The sequence below is a fragment of the Schistocerca piceifrons genome, chromosome 1 (assembly GCF_021461385.2).
Source record: "Schistocerca piceifrons isolate TAMUIC-IGC-003096 chromosome 1, iqSchPice1.1, whole genome shotgun sequence".
NCBI classification, from domain to species: domain Eukaryota; kingdom Metazoa; phylum Arthropoda; class Insecta; order Orthoptera; family Acrididae; genus Schistocerca; species Schistocerca piceifrons.
Genome location: NC_060138.1, coordinates 311,089,185 through 311,113,285, shown reverse-complemented (window position 1 = coordinate 311,113,285; position 24,101 = coordinate 311,089,185). Strand labels below are relative to the sequence as shown.

Sequence of the window (24,101 nt, the reverse complement as noted above, 5' to 3'; positions counted from 1 at the left end):
GTGTACCTGCGTCGTGAAATGAGTGAATGTTGAGCCCAGGATAGGTCATCACTTCAAGTTGGTTCTCCATCTGGAAAAGGAAGATGGCATTTAGCAGTAGAATATGGATACACAAGATGATAAGTTGTGCAGTGAACTGCCAATGTATGAAGAAATAAGGTGTATCTGTAAGTGTGCGGTTTCTTTACTCACCTTCCTTTGCCTGGCAGTGTTTCTTGGGCACTAGAAGGTCCAGGTGAAGGACCTTGGGCAATGAAAGTTCCAGGCAAAGTGTCAGCAACTGTGGAACGTCCGCAATGAAGTGTTAGTTGTTCAACTGAAAAAAACTGTACTTGAATTACCATTAATATGATATGCATAATGGCGCAAAATAATACACGAGCTAATTCCTCCAGTTACCTCAGCAGTGGTAGTGTGAATTGCTCATCCAGTTTGTCTTTGTCTCGTACATCAACTTTCTTGTTGGTGCTCAAGAAGACTATTCACATTGCTGGCACAGTTTCGTGCAGAACAGCTCTGCTCACTTACACCCACACCAGCCTTGCCTGTCTGTCTGGCACTTGCGAGAGATAAGCTGAACAGGCCTTTCAGGAGCAGGGGCTTTCAGTGTGTTAATGGGAGCCAAGTCAATTTTTGTCAACTTCACCTGCAATTAGTGCAGTATGTGCGATTGATGGATGCTTTTTGTTGCACAAAACAATATGGCAGAGTTGGCATACCTCCAACAAATTTGTAACTCAAATATATGTTATGTATGAAGTAAGTACTATCAAAATGCAACAATTGTTTGATGGGTACTCTATGGGACAGAAGACCAGAAAGTCCATGGAGCGTTTGAAGAGGTCGACCAAAAAGCAGTATATGGAGATGAAATTTAGCAACAAATGTGATTTGAGACTTTCTCGGCGTATTCCATTCGTGAAATCTTCTCGGGTGATCAGCCGAGTAAAGGCGTCGTCTTCTCGCAACGTTTCGAAGGGTTTCGTACCCATCATCTTCAAGCGAAGTGTCGAGATGCTGTGTTGCGCGGTCCTATAAAGGCTCCTGGACCAGTGACTGATTCCGGGCGCCGACCAATCTGGTACCTGCAGAATCGGCTGCCGCGCCAGTGGTGGAGGGTTCGCGGCGCGGACCGGGCGTCGAGTCCCTGCCGGTTCCTAATACGTCTGTGGCCGCTACCGTCTTCGTGCCGGAGCGTTCTCTTCTAATTTTAGTTATTGCGGGATTCCAAGCTGTACTAAGTTGGAAACCAGTGTCACGATTGATCAGGTTGCTGTTCAACCGAATTTCTACAGCCTCTTTGAAAACTGAATCCCAAAATCCTTTAGCGTCACACAGCTTCTTCGTACCCTCAAAGAGGAAGGTGTGTCCTTCGTTAATGCTATGTTCCGCTACCGCCGATTTTTCTGTCTGACCAAGGCGTACATTTCTAATGTGTTCCGAGCGCCTCTGCGTGATGCAGCGCTGCGTTTGTCCGATGTATTTCGTACCACATTCACATTCAATACTGTATACGCCTGGAGTCTGCAGTCCTAGGTGGTCTTTGACTGAGCAAAGTATGTCCTTAATTTTACTTGGGGCATGAAAAATTGTCTTGATGTTGTGTTTCTCCAGAATGCGGGCAATCTTGGCTGTTGGCGGTCCCGCGTATGGTAGAAATGCCAGGCATCTGGTCTCATCTTCTTCTTCTGGTGTGTCTACCTTCCTGCTCTTGCGTAGGGCGCGCGAGATTTGCGTCTCATTATAACTGTTGCTGCGGAAGGTCTTCCTTAGGTGTTGTAACTCTGCAGGTAGGCTGTCATCATCACAGACGTCATCAGGAAGCTGTACCCCAGAGCACCGGCACCACCACGGCTATATGGGCTCCCTAAGATCCACAAAGACGGAGTTCCATTGCGACCCATAGTGAGCACCATCAACTCACCGACATACGGTTTAGCCAAGTACCTAGCACAACTGCTCAAACCGATCGTGGGTCACTGTGAGCACCATGTCAAGAACTCGGCGGAGTTTGTGAAGGTACTACAAGGCTTTCGCCTGGATAAAGAAGATCTTCTTGTCAGCTTTGACGTCACCTCACTCTTCACACGAGTACCGCTGGAAGACTCCCTAGCGCTGCTCGAAACACGCTTTAGTGAGGACACAATAAAGCTGTTCCGGCATGTGTTAACAAACACCTACTTCAAGTGTGGAGGCAAATTTTATGAACAAGTGGATGGTGTAGCCATGGGGTCCCCCTTAGCTCCAGGCATCGCTAATCTTTACATGGAGCACTTTGAAGACATAGCCCTGGACACCGCCCCATTGAAACCTAAAGCCTTTTACAGATATGTGGATGACACTTTTGTCGTGTGGCCACATGGCAGAGAGAACCTGCAAGACTTCCTGCGACATCTCAACAGCATACACAGCAACATATAATTCACCATGGAGGTGGAAGAAAACGGAAGCTTGCCCTTCCTTGACATTCTAATCAAGAGGCACCCTGATGGCACCTTGGGTCACGCTGTGTATAGGAAGAAGACACATACGGATTTATACCTTCATGCACAGAGTTGCCACCACCCAGCACAACGCAACTCAGTGCTTAACACACTTGTGCGCAGGGCCAAGTCTATCTGTGATGATGACAGCCTACCTGCAGAGTTACAACACCTAAGGAAGACCTTCCGCAGCAACGGTTATAATGAGACGCAAATCTCGCGCGCCCTACACAAGAGCAGGAAGGTAGACACACACCAGAAGAAGAAGATGAGACCAGATGCCTGGCATTTCTACCATACGCGGGACCGCCAACAGCCAAGATTGCCCGCATTCTGGAGAAACACAACATCAAGACAATTTTTCATGCCCCAAGTAAAATTAAGGACATACTTGGCTCAGTCAAAGACCACCTAGGACTGCAGACTCCGGGCGTATACAGTATTGAATGTGAAGTGTGGTACGAAATACATCGGACAAACGCAGCGCTGCATCACGCAGAGGCGCTCGGAACACATTAGAAATGTACGCCTTAGTCAGACAGAAAAATCGGCGGTAGCGGAACATAGCATTAACGAAGGACACACCTTCCTCTTTGAGGGTACGAAGAAGCTGTGTGACGCTAAAGGATTTTGGGATTCAGTTTTCAAAGAGGCTGTAGAAATTCGGTTGAACAGCAACCTGATCAATCGTGACACTGGTTTCCAACTTAGTACAGCTTGGAATCCCGCAATAACTAAAATTAGAAGAGAACGCTCCGGCACGAAGACGGTAGCGGCCACAGACGTATTAGGAACCGGCAGGGACTCGACGCCCGGTCCGCGCCGCGAACCCTCCACCACTGGCGCGGCGGCCGATTCCGCAGGTACCTGATTGGTCGGCGCCCGGAATCAGTCACTGGTCCAGGAGCCTTTATAGGACCACGTAACACAGCATCTTGACACTTCGCTTGAAGATGATGGGTACGAAACCCTTCGAAACGTTGCGAGAAGACGACGCCTTTACTCGGCTGATCACCCGAGAAGATTTCACGAATTAGCAACAGTTTCACAAAGAAATTTGTACCGACAATAAACAAAGATAGAGTAATCATCTTGCTAATTACAAAATCCAGTGAAGGTGAATCACCTCCAAGCAAGCAGCTGATGATGGAGACACACTGATAGTGCAGATGGTAGAATACTTGGATAGGGCACAGAAGAGTGTGACAATTGTCGGGGAAGATGTTGATCTTCTGCCCATAATGATGGATCTCCAAAGACAGTGTCCCCCCTTCTCCCCCCGTCCCACTCCTTTTGCCCCCCTCCCCTACCCCCTCACTCTCTACCCCTCCCCACCCCTACCCACACACCTCTACCCTCCCCTCCCATACCCTACCCCCACACCCTCTCCTGTCCACATCCCCTCACCCATACCCTCCCCTCTTCCAACAGCCCTCTCTCCCATCCCCCCTCTCTTCCCTCCCCCACTTCCCTCCCCCTCTACCCTCTCTTCCCTCCCCCTCTACCCTCTCTGCCCTCCCCCTCTACACTCTCTCCCCTAAACCCTCTGCACTCTCTCCCCTCCCCCCTCTACACTCTCCCCCCTCCCCCTCTACACTCTCTCCCCTCCCTCTCTACACTCTCTCCCCTCCCCCTCTACACTCTCTCCCCTCCCCCTCTACACTCTCTCCCCAAACCCCTCTACCCTCTCTCCCCAAACCCCTCTACCCTCTCTCCCCAAACCCCTCTACCCTATCTTCCCTCCCCCTCTCCTCACTTCCCCCTCCCCCTCTCCCCTCCCCCTCCAATCCCACCTCCCCCCTCTCCCCTCTCTTCTCACAGCCCCCTCTCCCCTCCCCCTCTTTCCCTACACCTCTGCCCTCCCTCTCTCTCCAATCCCTTCTCTCTCCCCACCCCTCTCTCTGCCCTCCCCTCTCTCTGTCCTCCCCCTCTCTCCTCTCCCCTGACCCCCTTCTCTCCCCTGACCCCTCTCTCTCCTTCCCACCTCTCCCATCCCCCTCCCCCCTCTACCCACCCCCTCTCTCCCCTCACCTCTCTAACCTCCCCTCTCTCCCCTCACCTCTCTACCCTCCCCCCTCTCTTCCCATCACCCTCTCTCTCTCTCGTCCCCCTCTCTTCCCATCACTCTCTCCCATCCCCTTCTCTCTCCCATCCCCCCTCTCTCTCCCGTCCCCCTCCCTCTCCCACCCCCTCTCTCTCCCCGTCCCCCTCTCCCTCTCCCCTCACCCCGCCTCTCCCTCTCCCCTCACCCCCCTCTCCCCTCCCCCTCCCCCTCTCCCCTCCCCCTCTCTTCTGCCTCCTCTTCCCCCACTCCCCACCCTTCTCCCTTCCCCCCTCCTCTCCCCTCCCTCTCCCCTCCCTTCCCCCCTCCTCTCCCCTCCCTTCCCCTCCCCTTCTCTCCCCCTATCCCCCTCCCTTACCCCTCTCCCCCTCCCTTCCCCCTCTCCCCTCCCTTCTCGTCCTCTCTTCCCCTTCTCCCCTCCCTTCTCCTCCTCTCTTCCCCCTCTCCCCTCCCTTCTCCTCCCTCCTCTCCCCCCTCTCCCTTCCTTCTCCCCCTCCTTTCCCCCTCTCCCCTCCCTCTCCCCCTCTCTTCCCCCCTCCCCCTCTCTCCCTGCCCTTCTCCTCTCCCCCTCCCTTCCCCCCTCTCTCCCTCCCTTCTCCCTCTGTCCCCCTCCCCCTCTCTCCCCTCCCTTCTCCCCTCCCTTCTCCCCTCCCCTCTCTTCCCTACCCCTTCCCCTATCTCTTTTCCACTCCCCCTCACCATGCCCCTCCCCCTCACCATGCCCCTCCCCCCTCGCCGTGCCCCTCTCCCCTCACCATGCCCCTCTCCCATGCCCCTCTTCCCTCACCATGCCCCGCCACCTCTCGCCTCACCATGCCCCTCACCACTCTCTGCCCTCCCCTCTCTGTTCCCTCCCCTCCCCCTCCCTCTCCATCTCTTCATTTCGTCTTCCATTTGGAAGTGCAGTGGAGGACGTGTTGCTAACCACATGCTCATCCTCCATGCAGTGTGTTGTTGCAAATCTACTTCGACTTTTATTCAGTTAAGCCAAGATTAAATTTCTCAAGATCCTCACAAAAAAACCAGAACTCAAATCAGACACTTATCCTTCCCCTAATCCAAAAGAAATAACAGCTGCTGGTGGAAAATTTATGAGTCCCCATTACGAGGCAACCATCCAAACACAACACTCATCTAGCTGAGGAAAAGCAGTATGTGACATCATCCTACGAGGCCTCATAACACACATCTTTCATACTTCCCACCAAAGCTGCAACTTAACAACACAGTTTGTCAGTGTTCATCAGGTGCAGCAGCAGATTGGGTCAAGAGCAGTGGTGGTGAAAGCTACAAAGAATGGAGTGGCTCCAAGTACTCCAGCTCCCAAAAGGCTTCCTTAGCATTATATCTTACAAATGCAAGACAGATTGCCAAGGTCAGTGTGGGCACAGATAAGCATTCACAGGGTCCTTCGCATGGATCTTTCAGTGACCAAGGAACGTGACATCATTACAGGTATTTCTTCATAAATTGACAGTTCACGACACTATTTATCTGTCTTTCGTATTCATATAATATCACTAAATGCCTTTTTTTCATATGGAGAACCTACTTGGAGTGATGACCTAGTCACGGGCTCAACATTCACCCATTTCATGACACATGTACAGTCTTAGACATAAAAACTGACCGCCAGCCAACCACCACAGAGACTAAGTCAGAGTCGTTCATTTAAGGTGGCCAATAAAACCGACCTCTCCTGACAATGCTAAGTCTAGCCATCTGCACAATCTGGCCGGCCGGTGTGGCCGTGCGGTTCTAAGCGTTTCAGTTTGGAACCGCGTGACCGCTACGGTCGCAGGTTCGAATCCTGCCTCGGGCATGGATGTGTGTGATGTCCTTAGGTTAGTTAGGTTTAAGTAGTTCTAAGTTCTAGGGGACTGATGACCTGAGAAGTTAAGTCCCATAGTGCTCAGAGCCATTTGAACCATTTGATTTTGCACAATCTGGCAACACTGTAAGATGCAGAAGTGTCAGGAGGAAGTATTGTCTACTTCCGAGATACTGTCGTGTTGTGTGAGCCCGTGGTCTAATCGTAATCGTCGTGCATTCTAAACTTACAGTCACATTCGTTTCCAACCATTTCTCCTTTTTTTAAATTTATTTTTGTACCATATTTCGGCACTTGTCTATAGTTGTAAGTCTGATTGACATCGAAGATAATTAGCTTCACATTTTACCTACCAGTAATAACAAATACTTCCAGAAACAATTACGCAGGACAGCTCGTGGCTGCGTCGTGATCAGAACAGCTTATGCTTGAGCATTTCCTTACGCTGCAGCGGTTACTGGCCACCGACCAGACGCCACCTGCCGCCTGAAATCAGGTGCCGCACAGGTGAACGCGGCACGATGCTGTCAGTGTATGTATCAATTGTCAGTTTCAAATTTGAAGTTTTAGTTTTCATCTTGCAGGTAAGCATTGGATTTTCCATACTTGAAAATCATGAACTGCAATTAAACATTGTAAAATTGGGTTTGCGAGTGGAAAAAGGTGTAACATCAGCAGCACAGTATTTACTTTGGGTATAATAGAGGGGTGAATGCAGAGTAGGCAGCTCAAAAGATTTGAACTGTGTGTGGAGTGAGTGCTTTTGGGAAAAATACGCCAGAAAAAGATATTCTTGTTTCAACAAAGATCGTTCTGGCGTGAATGATTTTTCCATGTTAAGGAAGTCTCGACTACTGATATAAGTGATGGATTACCAATTAAGATCACGGGGCATTTGCATTCAACAGGCAAGGTTCAGAAGTCTGGTGTAGGAGTACTGCATGCTCTAATTCGAAACAGCAAAAATCGATGGAGTGACTATTATTGCAGTTTTGCCTGAATATCATCAGGTTGTAAAATTAGAAATTTTCCCGGCGAATCAATTGTTCAAAAAGATTTCGGGCTTGCAGCTGGTTGTCGTAAACTTCATTGTACGATATTTTGGCTGGACAACTGCCAGCCATCTTCAGGTAAGCCGAACGAGGACTGACAAAGACGTTCTCTGCTTCAGCTTATATAAAGCAATGATAGTACTGCTGCGCATGCATTGCAGTCACGGAGACAGAAAGGCCACACCGCCCAGTGACAAAAGTACCTCTTGTGGATTCCTTGATTCTAATTGGTCAGCAGTTTAAATCGGAAATTACGGCTCTGTTTTGACATGCTCTTTCTTCAACTTATTTTACGCTTAACCAGGAATATTTTGAACAGTCTGACGGTGTTGCCGTGGGCAGCCCTCTGTCTCCTTTGGTGGCTAACCTTTTTATGGAGGATTTGAGGAGAGAGCACTTGAATCAGCGGTTTGAAAAGCGACTGTTTTTTTAGAGATATGTCGATTACACTTTCATAGTGTGGGCCCACAGGGAAGAAAAGTTAATGGAGCTTTTTCATCATCTTAACTCCTTCCATGAGAATATTCAATTTACTATGGAACTAGAGAAAGATGGCTGCCTTCCATTCCTGGATGTTTTGGTTAAACGGAAGAGTGACGGCATGGTGGGACATTCTGTCTATCGTAAGCCCACTCACACTGATTTGTATTTGCATTCTTCAAGTTGCACACTGATTTGTATTTGCATTCTTCAAGTTGCACACTGATTTGTATTTGCATTCTTCAAGTTGGCATCACCCATCCCAGACCATGAGTTTACTTCAAACCCTTCTGCACAGGGCACATGAGGTGTCGGATGCAGAGAATTTGCCTAAGGAACTTGCACATTTGAGGACAGTGTTCAGAGGCAATGAGTAGTCAGCCCGGCAAATTAACAGGGCCTTCTCAACTAGTGCCAGGAACCGGGAAGTGGGTAAAGAGGGGAATGCACCAGCCAAGTCCCTAGCTTTTCTTCCCTTTGTTGGAAATATCTCCTTCAAGATGGCAAGGATTCTTAATAATTTTCATGTGAAAGTGGTTTTTTCGTCCACTTTCTAAGATTTCGGATTTGCTGAGATCGGTGAAGGATGATTTGTTACTGCGGAATGCGGGAATTAACAAAACACCGTGTCAATGTGGAATGGCCTATATAGGACAGACAGCACGACAGTGGAAGAGCGTTGTGCAGAACATGAACGTTGCACTCGCCTACTGCAACCCAGTAAATCTGCAGTTGCGGAACGTTGTATTTCTAACGGACATTCAATGGGGTACGACGAAACTTTGGCCACAGCAACAAGTTTTTGGGACTCCATTATCAAAGAATCCGTTGAAATACACATTGCGGGAAATCTAATGAACCATGACAGTGGTTACGAATTGAATAACACATAGAATCTCGTCGTCTCCGAAATTTGCTCGAGACGAAGACGCCAGAAGACTTCGATAGCTGCGGCCAGCGACAATACCGATAGCAGCTGAGTACTGCAGTTCCACCAGCCGTGACGGCATCGCGCGGCAGTACTATCAGCGCGCTATATAAGCTGGAGCGGAGAACGTTCCTCGTTCAGCTGACCTGAAGATGGCTGGCAGTTGTCCAGCTTAAATATCGTCCAATGAAGTTTAGAACAGCTGGCAGCAAGCCCAAAATCTTTTTGAACATCATCAGGTCGCTCATTGAGAATTTCAGTGCAGTACTGTTACTGCTGATGAGTTACGATGCCTTCATTGTTAACTTCCTAAGAAGAAATGAAAGGCTGAGTGCTACCAAAAGCCTCAAACTCGAGCAAAGAGTCGTGTGAACATAGTATTTTCCATCTGAAAGCTACAAAGTGTGTTTTGCACTATGAATGCTTCCCCAAGGGTGTGTCCGTCACAGCTGGAATTTGTTGCCAATAACTGAGGCACCTTTCGGTTGCCATGTAAGAAAATTGACCAACAAAACTATATCAAGCATGCTACTGCATGATAACACACTCTGTTGATTTGAGAAAGAAAACGATCCAGGAGATTGATAGAGAAGTTATATCTCGAGCATTTGTATTGATAGGGAAGTCATCTCTCAGGCGGTTGTCACTCTGATCGTGTGCTCACAAAATTTTACCTTTCTGTCAAGGAAATTCATTTCTACACGGAAATGCTCTTTAGCACTGTCAGATTGTTTTAGATACTGTGAAAAAATGTATTGTTGCCAGTTGATTTCCCTTTTATGATTACTGTCGTGTTCAATAAGCTAATGGAAAATACAATTAAAATATTCACAGTACTAATACAAATTAAATTTAAGTTACTACAGAAACGTTATGATGACAGTCTATCTTAAGAAAGCATTAAGTGACTGTAAGATGATTAAGCCTATTTTAACACGAATTAGTAGGATATTACTGACTTTTGATTTCAAAAGGGTCTGTGTTCACTTCATGTCCTGTATCATACTCAAGTATTATGAAAATGTGGCAGTTCATAGATAAAATTATGTATTCACAAAAAAAAAAAAAAAAAAAAAAAATGTTGGCAGAAAACAAAAGTGTCATTATGAATTTTGCAGTACCATAAGGTTTTCGCTCTGACACTTAGGGGTACTGAAAGTAGCAAGACGAATTTTGCTTGGGCGTTGTCTTAAGATTCCCTTATTGAGTTTCTATCTGCCTGCTTGAAGGTCTGCTCCAAAAGACGTAAAAATCTGGCATTCAGCGAGTCTCAAAAGGCGAATGAAAGCATATTGCACCTGGTAGGCAAGCACTTTACCTCAGAGCTAGCGAAGAGGTGTGGCATATATTTCTTACTTATTGGCCCAGTAGCTGCTATGACAGATAAATCGCGATGTAAGAGAGGAGACTAGTTGTATTTCCCATGTGGGAAGACTTTCACGGACTCAAAAGCATTAACTGATATCCTTATATCACATCTCAAGAGAAAATCACTCAAATTATTCAATTTAAATCACACGATAGTATCAAGTGAATTAAGAAGGATAGTTCTGTGCCATCAAGGAAGTAACTCGTCGGTCACAGAGTTGCCAAACATATTTTCCATTGTTTTTAAGTTTCAGTTATACTACCGGGAAGGATACCAGCTGATGTTTTCTGTGAGTGACCTCGGAGGTGACTTTGTCTCAAAAGTTGTGAGTGGCAAGGGCCGGAATATCCATTATATGTCAGTGAGTCTTATTCGCATTTCTGTGACTAGGTTTAGGGGCTAGAGCGTATTTTCTTGTAATACATTGATGCACTGAGTGCAAACAAAACGCCATAACTTAGTAACTGTGACAATTATTTGTGTTTTAATTGGACCAAAACTTTGAAAGCGTATTCATCAGATGTAATTCACAATTTTGGAACTTCTCTAGTGGTTGAGTTGGCAACGTACCTTTGCTGTACAATATTGTTATTAAGATCACTGTCATTGGCACACCTACCAGAAGACAGGCATGATTTGGCTTCTCGTTGTCAGCTTTTCTGATGGATGTTCTGCCGTTGCTTGAGACATGAGCACTTAAGGTGAATTCGAATATTCCATATGGCAAAAATCTGATGTTTCTATTCTTCCAGCTCCAACATTCAAAAAATAGTTACAATAAGCAGCAGAAAAGTGCCTGTGAACCAACAATTAATAACACAGTCATAATTAGTGGAATCTGACAAACTCCATCTGTCATCTGATAATTGTCAAAAACTACTTTTTTCATATGCACAGCACCGCAGTATGAACTCAAGGGTTCGTAGGATTCCTATACTTAATTTTGTTGTGATCTCTTTTCAGAGACAGTAGAGGAGAAGCAAAATCATCTGACTTGAAATATACTTTTTCAGCAGGATTTGAATCTTTGGCTACAGTTGCAATAGCACTCCAGTGAGGTATCAAGAATGTGAGCATTCACTCATTGCTGGCAGAAAGAAGCAGGTTTTGCACAAAGTGAATGATGAGAGACACTATAATTAACACATAAAGTAACCATCTCACAAATGTAAATTTTCCAAAAATGAATTGCTCAGAAAATTAAGACTATATCTAGTGAAATGAGTAGGTTAATGCAGCTACAGTCCGTCACTGTCACAGAGTTGCCAAACATTTTCCAAATACCACTTAAGATAGAACTGCGTGTGCATGTGTGTGGAGAGAGTCTTTTCTTTCAGACATGTCTGAAATGCCAGACACCATACATATATGCATATGCAGGGTGTTTCAGGAGGAATAGTAGATATTTTAGCAAGTGGTAGTATACCCAAATTGCATAAAAAATTCCATATAAATGTATCAACTTTTTATTGAGTACGGTGGTACAGCTGTTAGTATGTAAACCTAACAAACTGAAAGCAAAGGTAAATGAGGATGTTCAAAGCTGATTTTCAAAAATTCCCCCTGCCAACTTCGATGGACTTTTGACTTCTCTTGATAACACCACGTGTACCTCTTCTGAGGTTGTCTTTGCGTTCTTTTATGAGGGCTTCACTATTCATAATCTGAACAATTAAATCAGCTCTTGGGTTTACTTTTTCTTTGTAGACTTTGCCTTTCAACCATCCCCGCAGGCAAAAATCCATAAGGGATAAAGTGCCCATATCTAGTGATCAATCTTCCTTGATTTGTTAGGTTTGATGATGTGTCACCTGATGACTAGAATGTACACGAGCCCCGTCATGTTCGAGGAACATACGCATTCTTTTAGCCAAAGGAACATCCTCCAGTAATACCAAAGGGAAATCAATCGGCAACAGTATATTCTTTCACAATATCTAAAACAATCTGACCGTGCTAAAGTAGTTTACAAATTCTACACCTGTAGAAACCAACTGTTCTAACAATGTAATTAAACCAGTGTAGTTTGAAGAGCATTTTCGGGTAGAAATGAATTGCCTTGATGGTTGATCGATCAAGAGCAAAAAGGTACAATTTTACAAGTACACGTTCAGAGTGACATGTGCCTGAGAGATGACTTCCCTATCAATACAAATGCCTGAGACATAACTTTCCTATCAGTCTCCTGGATTGTTTTGTTTCTCAAATCAACAGAGTGCATTATCATGCAATAGCACAAGTGATGTAGTTTTGTCGGTTGATTTTGTTACACTGCAACCGAAACGTGTCTCAGTTATTGGCAACAAATTCCAGCTGTGATGTACACGCCCTTTGGGAAGAATTCTTAGCGCAAAATACACTTTTGGATCTATCAGATGGAAAATATTACCACACTACTCTTTGCTCAAGTTTACATCTTTTGGTAGGACTCAGCCTTTCATTTCTTCTTAGGAAGTTAACGATAAAGGCATCATAACCCATCATCAGTAACAGTATTGCATAGGAATGCTTAATGAATGACCTGATGATGTTCAGGCAAAACTGCAATAATAGGCACTCCAATGATATTTGTTATTCCAAATTAGAGCCTGCAGTACTCTTACACCAGACTTCTGAACCTGGCCTGTTGGATGCAAATGTCGCATGATGCTTAGATGGTAATCCACAACTTATATCAGTAGTCGAGACTTCCTTAATGTGGGAAACCATTCATACCAGAACGACCTTTGTAGAAACAAGAATATCTTTTTCTGGTGTATTTTTCCCAAAAGCACTCGCTGCACACACAGTTCAAATCTTTCAAGCTGCCTACTCTGCATTCACCCATCTATTATACCAAAAGTAAATACTGTGTTGCAGATGTTACACATTTTTCCACTTGCAACTCAATTTTACAATGCTTAACTGCAGTTCGTGACTTTCAAGTATGCAAAATCCAATGCTTAACTGCAAGATGATTACTGAAACTACAAATTCAAGAATGATAGTTGACACATACACTGACAGCATTGTGCAGCGTTCATCTGGGCAGCATCCAACTTCAGGTGGCAGGTGCTGTCTGACCAGTGGCCGGTAGCCACTGCAGCGCGAGGCTGATTACGACGCAGCCATGAGCTGTCCTAGGGAATTGCTTCTGGAAGTATTTGTTATTTCTGGTGGGTAGAATGTGAAGCAAATTATCTTTGATGTTAAATCAGACTCTCAACTTAAGACGAGGGCTGAAATGTGGTGAAAAAAGAAAAGGAGATATGGTTGGACGCGAACCATGCGACTGTAAGTTTAGAATGCATGATGATCACCACTAGACCATGGGCTCACACAACACGACAACATCTTGGAAGTAGACACCATTCCTCCTGACACTTCCGCATCTTACAGTGTTGCCAGATTGTGCAGATGGCCGAACTTAGTGTTGTCAGGGGCCATCAGTTTTGTTGACCACTCTAAGTGAACGACTCGAACATAGTCTCTGTGGCACCTGGCTGGCTGCAAGTTTTTATGTCTAAGACTGTACATTACTTCGCACCGATTTCTTATTATAATTCTATTCAGGGTCACATACCTAATACGTCGTAAAGGTTTTCATCAAACATGCTTTACCATAAATTCCTTAAAAACAACCTCTTTTAAGTGTAATGCACCGAAAGTGTAGCACCAATGAGCTAGACAGGAAGGACGGGTCATGCAACTGTAGGGCGCAGAAAGCATGTATCATAATTTTTCGCTTTGTTCCCACTCCCCTTAGAGAAATTTGAATGTTAGCAGATGTATCCGGTAGGAAATTTAATTTACTTTCATGTGGTGTACAGTTTTTCATTGACAGCACGTGTATTTTAAGAGTTGGAGGCTGAGATGGACAGTTCTGACTTTTCCAAAAGGTCCAAAAATTCACTGCTTTTCAGTGTGCTTTAGTACTGATACACTTTGTGAGCAAATAGAACCTTGCCAGAGTGTTTTGTAGGAAATTTTGTCTACTTTAATTTTGTATCGTGTGGTCTTCTTCAAAAAGCCCATAGCATTTGAGATATAAGCAAAAACCTGAAAAAGTATGAAGAATTTGAGGTTGTTTTGCGTTTTTCATTGTAAAGGTGACCACCTACATGGCAGTAAACGTGAAATTTGGATGCAGCACCCCAAAAACCATATAAAAAACTTCCACAATTTTGCTACAAAAACAGCTGTTTTGAACCAGTTGACTGAATTATTTGCAAGGTCTAAACTTGTACCTAATTATGCAAGCATTGGACTACCTATTGTTCTCTGTGTAAGACATTTAATTCTTTGTTATTAACCAAGTGTGTGGATACTAGATTGTAGTCTTTTATGATATTTTGTTCTAAAATTGATGTATGTAGTGGCTCTAGTCCTTCTTTAAAAAAGTCAATGCCTCTAGGGATTTAATGTTTAAACTTCAGTTAGCAGCAAATCTAAACAAATATCTAAATAAAATGTTTCATATCAACAGTACATACATGTTTTCACAGTCTACATCTTCGACATGTACACATTCCTTAACAACTAAGTGAGCTGTATGGCAAATTACACTGCCTGACGAAAACATGCGAAGCACCCAGAAGACATGGTCATATGTCAGTGTATCTTTGTACACATACAGAAAATGATTACATTTGCAATTATTTGTGAAAGGTGGAACAGCCAGCGGAGTGTGTAACAATGTTGTGACCAGGCCTGGTAAAGTGTATAAGGGTTATGATCATCATCAGTTGTTGAGTGATCGCTGTGTGAGGCAGTTTTATCAACAAATGAGAAGAGTTTGAAAGGAATGACATTGTGGTTCTCCATTTGTCCTGCTGGTTGAATTGTGCAATTTCCGGTTTGTGGAGCATTCAGATAGTGAACCAATGTTGAGCTGCATGGGAATATGAGGGCAGGCATGCTCATCGTCAAATCACTGTGAGGGAGAATCGCTGTATTGTGCACCAGACATATAACCATTTCACATCTTTGCTTGCCATCTGAGAACAAACAATGGATTCCCTGCAACATTGTGTAATCCTGCATCACTGGACAGAAACTAGCTGCAGTCTGTCATGGAATTATTGTCCCCTGCATGGGCTACCATTGCCATCACAACACAAATGGCTGGCTCTGAAGTGGCACCATGACAGGGAAACGTGGACTCCTGATGAACAGCATTGCATTGTGTTTTGTGATGAACCACAGTTCTGCATTAGCCTAGATGAGAATTGTCAAGTATGGTGGCAACCTGAGAGGAGATCAAAGTCTTCCAATGTTTTGGAGAGGCACTGCAGTGTTGCTACTGGTGTCATGGTGTGGGATAACATCACCTAAGACTTCAGGTCACAGCTGGTAGTAATTGACGAAATTCAGACTGCACAGCAGTATGTCACAGACATCCTGCATCCCCAAGTGTTACCTCTCGTATTACAGCATTACATTGTTTTTTTAACAGGTCATGCTCATCCGTACATGGCACGTGTCTCCACAACCTGTCTGCGTGATATGGAGGTACTTGTGTGTCCAGCAAGGTCACCAGATCTGCGCCTGATAGAAAAAACGGAACCAGCTCAGATGTCAACTCCATTCCATTTCCAATATATTAAGGACCAGTTACAACAGCTGTGGACCAGCTTACCTCAGGAGAGGATACAACAGCTTTATGACACTCTTCCAAATCAGTGCATGTATCCAAACTAGAGGGTTGCAACACTTGGGCCCATTTGGCACAAATTGCTTTTTTGCCTAGAAACAGGATTACCAATCCGCTCATTTCATTTTCTGTATGTCTTCAATTCTCCTTTATTACCATAAAGTCATTTGAGACCTTGGAGTGCAACACTTCTTCCATAGTTGGTGTTTCTGATACTTGGGGATCTTAGGAGGGCATATAACCATCAATCTTTGGTTAAGCAGTTCAAACAAGTTGTAGCAAAGAAGAAATTCATAAATCATCTGAGAAAGTATGACTGACATGTACAAGGCTACTATAATGATTTTTCATTTTCAGTATTACTTGCACAAATATGATTGATCATCTACTGAGTTTGCATTCTGCTCTCTACAAATGTTCTATGATTCTCCTTTTGGTCATGCAACACACATTCAGGTGGTAGTAAAGTTCATTCCATATCTTACGTAGCAATAGGCTTTCAATGGCCATTACATTAATGAGCTCTCTGAGCTGTTCCAGTTTTCTTGGCAATGGTACACACAGTCCTTAACGTACCGCCAAAGAGAAAAGTCTTAAGGCATTGGGTCATGAGATCTGGTGGGGGGGGGGGGGGGGGGGGGGGGCGCAACGGAACAGAGCCACATTGTCTTCTCCACTACACCCAATCCAGCGATATGGAAGATTGTTGTGTATGTAGCGAGAAATATCGATGCTCAAATTAGGGAGTGACCCATCTTGTTGGAAGATGGAAGTCTTGAAATTATCAATTAGTTGTGGGAACAACCACAACTGCAACACATCGAGGTAAGACATACGTGACAGTGTTCTCTCAAAAGAAAAATGGCCCGTACAGAGTCACCTTTGCACAGAAAACATTACCCTCCAGGGAACCTCATTCATGCTCCACAATTTCATGGGGATTTTCAGTGTCCCACACTACCACATTGTGGGAATTAACCATTTCCACATAAATGGGAGGTTGCTTCATCATTGAGTCTCAGCTTGGAGGCGAAATGTTTATCCTCAAGTGCTTCTTGTATTGTAGTGTAGAACTGAAGGGCTGCCCATAATCTTCCAGATTTCATTCTTTTTATGAGCTGCAGACGGTATGGTTTAAAGGTAACTACTGTCACAATCTTCCGTACAATTTTCTGCTTTAGTCCAAGTTCATAGCTTGTGCAGACTGTTGATTTATTTTAACGCATATGAAACTGTCCCCTCACCCTCTCCAAGGTTGCATATGCCACACTTGGTCAACCCGTACTTTTATATTTACACGGAGAACCCGCATCTCCAAACTGTCAGTACCAACAAACAGTGCTCTATTTACAAGGTGGCTCTTTTCCATATTTCCTTCAGAATGCACACTCTACTGTTACAACAGATATCTCGCATATTCCTACAAAAACTATTTTCTTGCTTTGTCATCATTTTGTCAAGGCACTGCACTCGTTAACACCAAGCGGTGGGCACAATGCAAACTTGGTGATTTTATGACTGTTTTCATGCATCAGTTGTATTTGTATGTGTAATACTTTGGAAACTGTAGAACTTCAAAAACAAGTGAATCATTTATAATAGCCCTGTGTTTCGCCACATATTGTGAATGTACTCTTGTGCTGTTACAGAATAGACTGAAGTCAAGGGCCATATCTAAATTACAAATTTAACTTCAGATGGTTATTTTTAGCACCCGATAGAAAACTGTGATGCTGGTTGCCATACCATCCATACTGCACTTAAGGCTTTACCCTACAGCAGTATTTGAGAGGTACATGGTCAGTGTACCAATCTCCCTGTTGACAGTGTTTGCTTTCAGAAAAAAGGGCATGATTTTCACTAAAATTGGCTCATTCATTGTCCTTACTTGACTGAATGGCAGCTATAACTCATATCCTCCATCTGTCTTACGCCAATGTTTAGGATTTGTGTTGAAGATCATTCTCAACAATTCTAAACCAAAAGAGCGTATGTTACAAAATTCCACCATTTTTACTGTTGTAACGATGTAATCTAGAAATATTTCAGGTTACTAATTTATAGGGCGCCCCATCATAAACCAGACAAATGTGCTTGTAAATGTAATAGTTCTTGCAAAATAATAAATACTACGAAAATCTAGTAATCTGGTACATGGGTTGCCATTACTGAATAGTCATTTAAAGTACTCACTTTCAGCTGTAGTAATGGCGTTCCGTGTCAGTCTGAATTGTGCACCTGCGCAACGGTAATGTATGTAAGTTTGTATTGGCAAATGCTATCTCAGTGGTGGTCCTTAATGATGTCGTATTGGAATGTTGATATATGTTGGTGACCCTTTCAACTGAGCTCCATCCAAACTAATCTAGGGAATTTAAATCAGTGCTTTTAGGAGGCTGAATTGCCTTAGACAAAAATTTATCAAAATTGAAAGTTACTGGCATATTAAAACTGTTTGCCACACTGGGACTCAAACTTGGAACCTTTGTCCGGAGCGGGCAAGTGCTCCACCAACCAAGTAACCACATATGACTCACAAACCATCCTCACGGCTTTAATTCTGCTAGTACCTCGTCTCCTATCTTCCAATACAATGGCTTCCTTTGTAGTTTCCGGAAGTAAAACAGGTTCTTGAGGTTTATACAATATTAATTTACTTCATGCAGTATTCAATTGTAAATGAATATTCTAGGCCTTTATGTATGTAGGTTAGTATGTATGGACAATATGTAAATAGTGTGGAAGCCATTTACTAGAGTAGTCAATATAACAAGATGTATACATGTCTGCTTTTATAGACTGATTTTGGTCCTCAAGCTACTCAATTATGTCTTCATTCAAAGCTAATTATGATCCTGAGTACTGCAATATTGTATCTGACTGGAACTTGAGTTGTGGGCAAACTTATGCTTAACTCTGTTTTGGGTACCCTAGTCATCATGATTGTGTCTGTGTGAGTTCTCAAGGAGAGTGTACAACTATTGATTGAGGTTAGATGCTTCTTATAATTACTCTTTACATATGATTGAACTTACTGATATAATTATGAACTTTATTCATTTTGTTGTGTTTTTTGTTGTGTTTTTTGCTGGTTTTTACCCAGTTTGATTTGGATTCATGGGTTGTTCCCCACATCGTAAGCTTAGGCCCTAATATTTTTTCATTATTGTGTTCTTTCACAACTCAACATATCCTTATGTGGCTCGTTGTTTTTGTGCTTTATATTGTGCTGAGTATATTCTTCTGGCCTGTAGTTGTCGTCGTGAGTTTTTCTTGTCAGCCTACTCGTCGTACACTTAGGGTCTGAATTGTTTTCTCTTCGCTTTTGACAGTTTTGAAGGAATGATATTATGGATGTAAAATTGCAATTTGTAATTCTAGTAATTTACATTGTCTTTGTATTTATTTCTATAGTTTAGTACTGTAATGTTGTACTTTTGACTTTGTATTGTCTTGGGACAGTATGTTCCACAGATCTGAAAGCCATGTCCTGATATATGTATAGATTATGACTTGTATAGTAGATATTTTTCTTCATTTTCTGTAGTATCTTATATATCAGATACTTCTATACATCTGTATTCTATCTTTTGGCATCATTTTGTACGCTGTTTGCCAAACCTGCTAGTCTGTCACAAATTATTGTAAACACATAGTTTTCAAATTTTGTAAGGGTGCTATTGTAAAGGGACACCCTCCTCTCATATTACCTATATTCAAAAGAAGTAATCGATACCAAAAAATTTTCAAATCTTGTATAGGTTAACATTATCTCAGCTGTTTAAATAAAAGGATTTCATATGATTTTGTATATTATATGGTATATTTTAGGCTATAATCCATAAAAAGAAATTACTCTATTTTTCATTGTTACAATCGATATGTACTATCTAAGTATTTACAGTTAAAATAATTTTTTTTTTTAATATTTGAAGCAATAAAAATCTGGCACACTTAAAATTCCTATTATTAATTGTGCAATCTGATGATATTTATTATGTTTATTTCTGGATTCATGTATAAAATAATGATATAAATTGGTGGAGGTTCATTTGTCAAAGAAATTTGTAAACTCTTTGGAATATTGTTAGTACCGTAGAATGGATTTTAGTAGTGGGCATGCCTCTGATGTGATCAGACTTGTTTTTATTTTTGGCAATAACAACATAATTTTTGGTTTTGAAGTGGAAATTGTAAAGACAGTGTGATATAGAAAAACTGGAACCATGAGAACCTACAATGTCAAAAATTTCAGCTTCAAGAATCAGCCCCTAGACATGAAGAACTGGAGCCAACTACAAGAAAAGAAGATAAGTGAAAGTTTATTGTAAATTTTGCCCCTCTTGAGGTTTATTAAAAGAGTTAATAATGAAGTCAGTGACAATCAGCAAATGATGTAAGGGAGGGGTAGATTTCAAGTTTTAGCAGTGCCAGCTGTTTCTCAACACCACTGACATTAACATCTACATCATTTATCTTTGCAGTTGTCTGAGAATGAAACTGGGCAGTACTTACAGGATCTCTAGTGAAGGAGACTGCTTTCAAAATTAAATACCTCAAAGTGAGATCAGTAGATGAATGAAACAAAAGGTTTCTTTATTGTGAGAGCTGTAAGAATTTTATACAGAAATTGTATGAAAGTTACAAAATAGTTTGAAAAGCTGCTGACAGATGCTGTTATGCTGTACAGTTCACACAGTATCAGTGTGCATAATTAAACTCACCCTACACAATCTGTCTTTGCAATCACATCATTGTCCGATTTTCTCAGTTTTGTTAGTTGATAGTGACCTTCTGGGTGTTTAGTTGAGCTGTTGTTTCCATTTTCTGCACAATATTTTGACTGACCCAGCCACCTTCCTCAGGTGCTACGAGTTTTGCTATTATGGATACTCACTACCTGGACTCCAACTAGACTGTGAGCTATTGTTGATCTCCCACCACTGTTTATAACTGAGTACGATTCCCAATTTCCACTATGCACTTTGGCCTTCTGGAATCACAGTTCGGAGCGCCCACATTAGGCGTGTTATGGTGCCCCTTAGGGACTTTGCTGACAAGAAGCGAAAGAAAACCAAAGTGCACTCCGTGTGCATACCAGGTGGAGTCATTCCAGATGTGGAAAGGGTCCTCCCAGAAGCCATGAAGAGCACAGGGTGCAGCCAACTGCAGGTGGTTGCTTATGTCGGTACCAATGATGTGTGTCACTTTGGATCAGAAGAGATTCTCTCTGGTTTCGAGCAGCTAACAGAAGTGGTAAAGGCTGAGAGTCTTGCTTGCAAGATGAAAGCAGAGCTGATCATTTGCAACATAGGCGACAGGACCGATTGTGGACCTCTGGTACAGAGCCGAGTGGAGGGTCTGAAACAGGGGCTCAGACAGTTATGTGACTGTATAGGCTGCAGATTCCTCGACTTCCACCAAACGGTGGTTGGGTTTTGGGTTCCACTAAATAGGTCAGGTGTCCACTACAAGCAGGAGGCGGCTAAATGGGTAGAAGGGGCTGTGTGGCATGGACTGGGCAGTTTTTTAGGTTAGAGGGTCTCAGGAAAACACAAGAAGGGCTTCAGTCACAAAGGGTGCAGGCTGAACACAGGAAGAACATAGATACAGGAACCATTGATATAACAGTTGTAAATTGTTGTTGTGTTGGGAAAGTACCAGAGCTCCAAGTGCTAACAGAAAGCACTGACGCTCAAATTGTTATAGGCACTGAAAGCTGGCTGAAGCTAGATATAAGCTCAGCCAAAATGTTGGCAGAGAACCAAATGGTGTTCCAAAAGAAAAGGATAGGCTAAACACAGTTGGCAGTGGCATGTTTGTTGCTGTTAGAAGTAGTTTAACTTGTACTGAAATTGAAGTGGATACTTCCTGTGAGTTAGTATGGACAGAGGTCATTGTTGGCAACTGGAATAAAATAATAATAGGATCCTTTTACCGACCTCCCAATTCAGGTGATACAGTTGTTGAAAGGTACGAAGAAAACTTGAGATCAATTTCAAACATGTACCCAACTCATACGATAATAGTTGGTGGTGACTTTAATTTACCCTCGATATGTTGGCGAAAATACATGTTTAATTCCAGAGGTACGCATAAAATATCATCCGAAATTGTGCTAAATGCATTCTCTGAAAATTATTTTGTACAGTTAGTTCATGAGGCCACACGAATTGTAAACGGTTGTGAAAACACACTTGACCTCTTAGCAACAAATAATCCTGAGTTAATAACGAGCATCAAAACCGATACAGGGATTAGTAAACACAGGGTTGTCATAGCGAGATTGAATATTGTAATCCCCAAACACTCCAAAAATAAGCAAAAAATATACCTAATCAAAAAAAGCAGATAAAAATTCGCTTAACGCCTTCCTGAGAGACAATCTCCACTCATTCAAAATTAATAATATAAGTGTGGACCAGATTTGGCTTGAATTCAAAGAAATATTATTGGCAGCAATTGAGAGATTTATACCAAATAAATTAACAAATGATGGAACTGATCCTCCTTGGTACACAAAACGGGTTAGAACACTGTTGCAGGAACAATGAAACAAACATGCCAAATTTAAACAGACACAAAATCCTCAAGATTGGCGATCTTTTACAGAAGCTCAAAATTTAGCGTGGACTTCAGTGTGAGATGCTTATAACAGTTTCCACAATGAAACTTTGTCTCGAAACCTGGCAGAAAATCCAAAGAGATCCCGGTCACATGTGAAGTATGTTACTGGCCATGGAGGTAGAATAATTTTTACCTCCATGGTTAGCGGCAAGAAACAATCAATGCCTTCTCTGCATGATAGCAATGGAGATACTATCAAAGACAGTGTTGCCAAAGCAGAGTTACTAAACACAGCCTTCCGAAATGCCTTCACAACAGAAGATGGAGTAAATATTCCAGAATTCGAATTGAGAATAGCTGCCAACATGAGTAACGTAGAAGTAAACATTTTCGGAATAGTGAAGCAACTTAAATCACTTAATAAAAGCAAGTCTTCTGGTCCAGACTGTATACCAATTAGGTTCCTTTTGGAGTATTCTGATGCATTAACTCCATACTTAACAGTCATATACAACCATTTGCTCGACGAACAATCCGTACCCAAAGACTGGAAAGTTGGGACAGGTCGCACCAATATTCAAGAAAGGTAGTAGGAGTAATCCACTAAATTACGGGCCCATATCGTTAATGTCGATGTGCAGCAGGATTTGGAACATAGATTGTGTTCAAACGTTGTGAATTACCTCAGAGAAAACTTTCTATTGACACACAGTCAGCATGTGTTTAGAAAACATCATGCCTGTGAAATACAACTAGCTCTTTATTCACAAGATGTGTTGAGTGCTATTGACAAGAGCTTTCAAATCAATTCTGAATTTCTGGATTTCCGGAAGGCTTTAGACACTATCACACAAGAGGCTTCTAGTGAAATTGCGTGCTTATGGAATATTGTCTCAGTTGTGTGACTGGATTTGTGATTTCCTGTCAGAGAGGTCACAGTTCATAGTAACTGACGGAAAGTCATCAAGTAAAACAGAAGTGAATTTTGGCGTTCCCCAAGGTATTGTTATAGGCCCTTTGCTGTTCCTTATCTATATAAATGATTTGGGAGACAATCTGAGCAGCAGTCTTCGGTTGTTTGCAGATGACGCTGTCGTTTATCGACTAATAAATAAAGTCATCAGAAAATCAAAACAAACTGCAAAATGATTTAGAAAAGATATCTGTATAGTGCAAAAATTGGCAATTGACCCTAAATAACAAAAAGTGTGGGGTCATCCACATGAGTGCTAAAAGGAATCTGTTACACTTCAGGTGCACGATAAATCAGTCAAATCTAAAGGCTGTAAATTCAGCTAAATACCTAGGAATTACAATTATGAAAAACTTAAATTGGAAGAAACGCATAGAAAATGTTGTGGGGAAGCCTAACCAAAGACTGTGTTTTATTGGCAGGACACTTAGAAAATGTAACAGATCTACTAAGGAGACTGCCTACACTACGCTTGTCCATCCCCTTTTAGAATACTGCTGCTCGGTGTGGGATCCTTACCAGATAGGACTGACGGAGTACATAGGAAAAGTTAAAAGAAGGGCAGCACGTTTTGTATTGTCACGAAATATGGGATAGAGTGTCATAGAAGTGATACAGGATTTGGGCTGGACATCATTAAAAGAAAAGAATATTTTGTTGCGATGGAATCTTCGCACAAAATTCCAATCACCAACTTCGTCCTCAGTATGCGAAAATATTTTCT

The 24,101-nt window shown here is 42.7% G+C and overlaps 1 long non-coding RNA gene across 2 annotated transcripts; it reads right to left on the bottom strand.

Annotated features, from left to right (window-relative positions):
* On the bottom strand, positions 1-22,641 carry LOC124790591. 2 transcript variants are annotated; one of them, XR_007016321.1, is made up of 4 exons: positions 22,598-22,641; positions 10,825-11,001; positions 193-280; positions 1-70 (listed from the first exon to the last, which is right to left on the bottom strand). It is a non-coding gene; the product is annotated as an uncharacterized LOC124790591 (long non-coding RNA). The 2 variants fall into 2 exon arrangements; XR_007016319.1 differs by lacking the exons at positions 10,825-11,001; positions 22,598-22,641 and adding an exon at positions 400-961 and having other exon boundaries at positions 193-316.
* Positions 22,642-24,101: the final 1,460 nt, after the last annotated feature.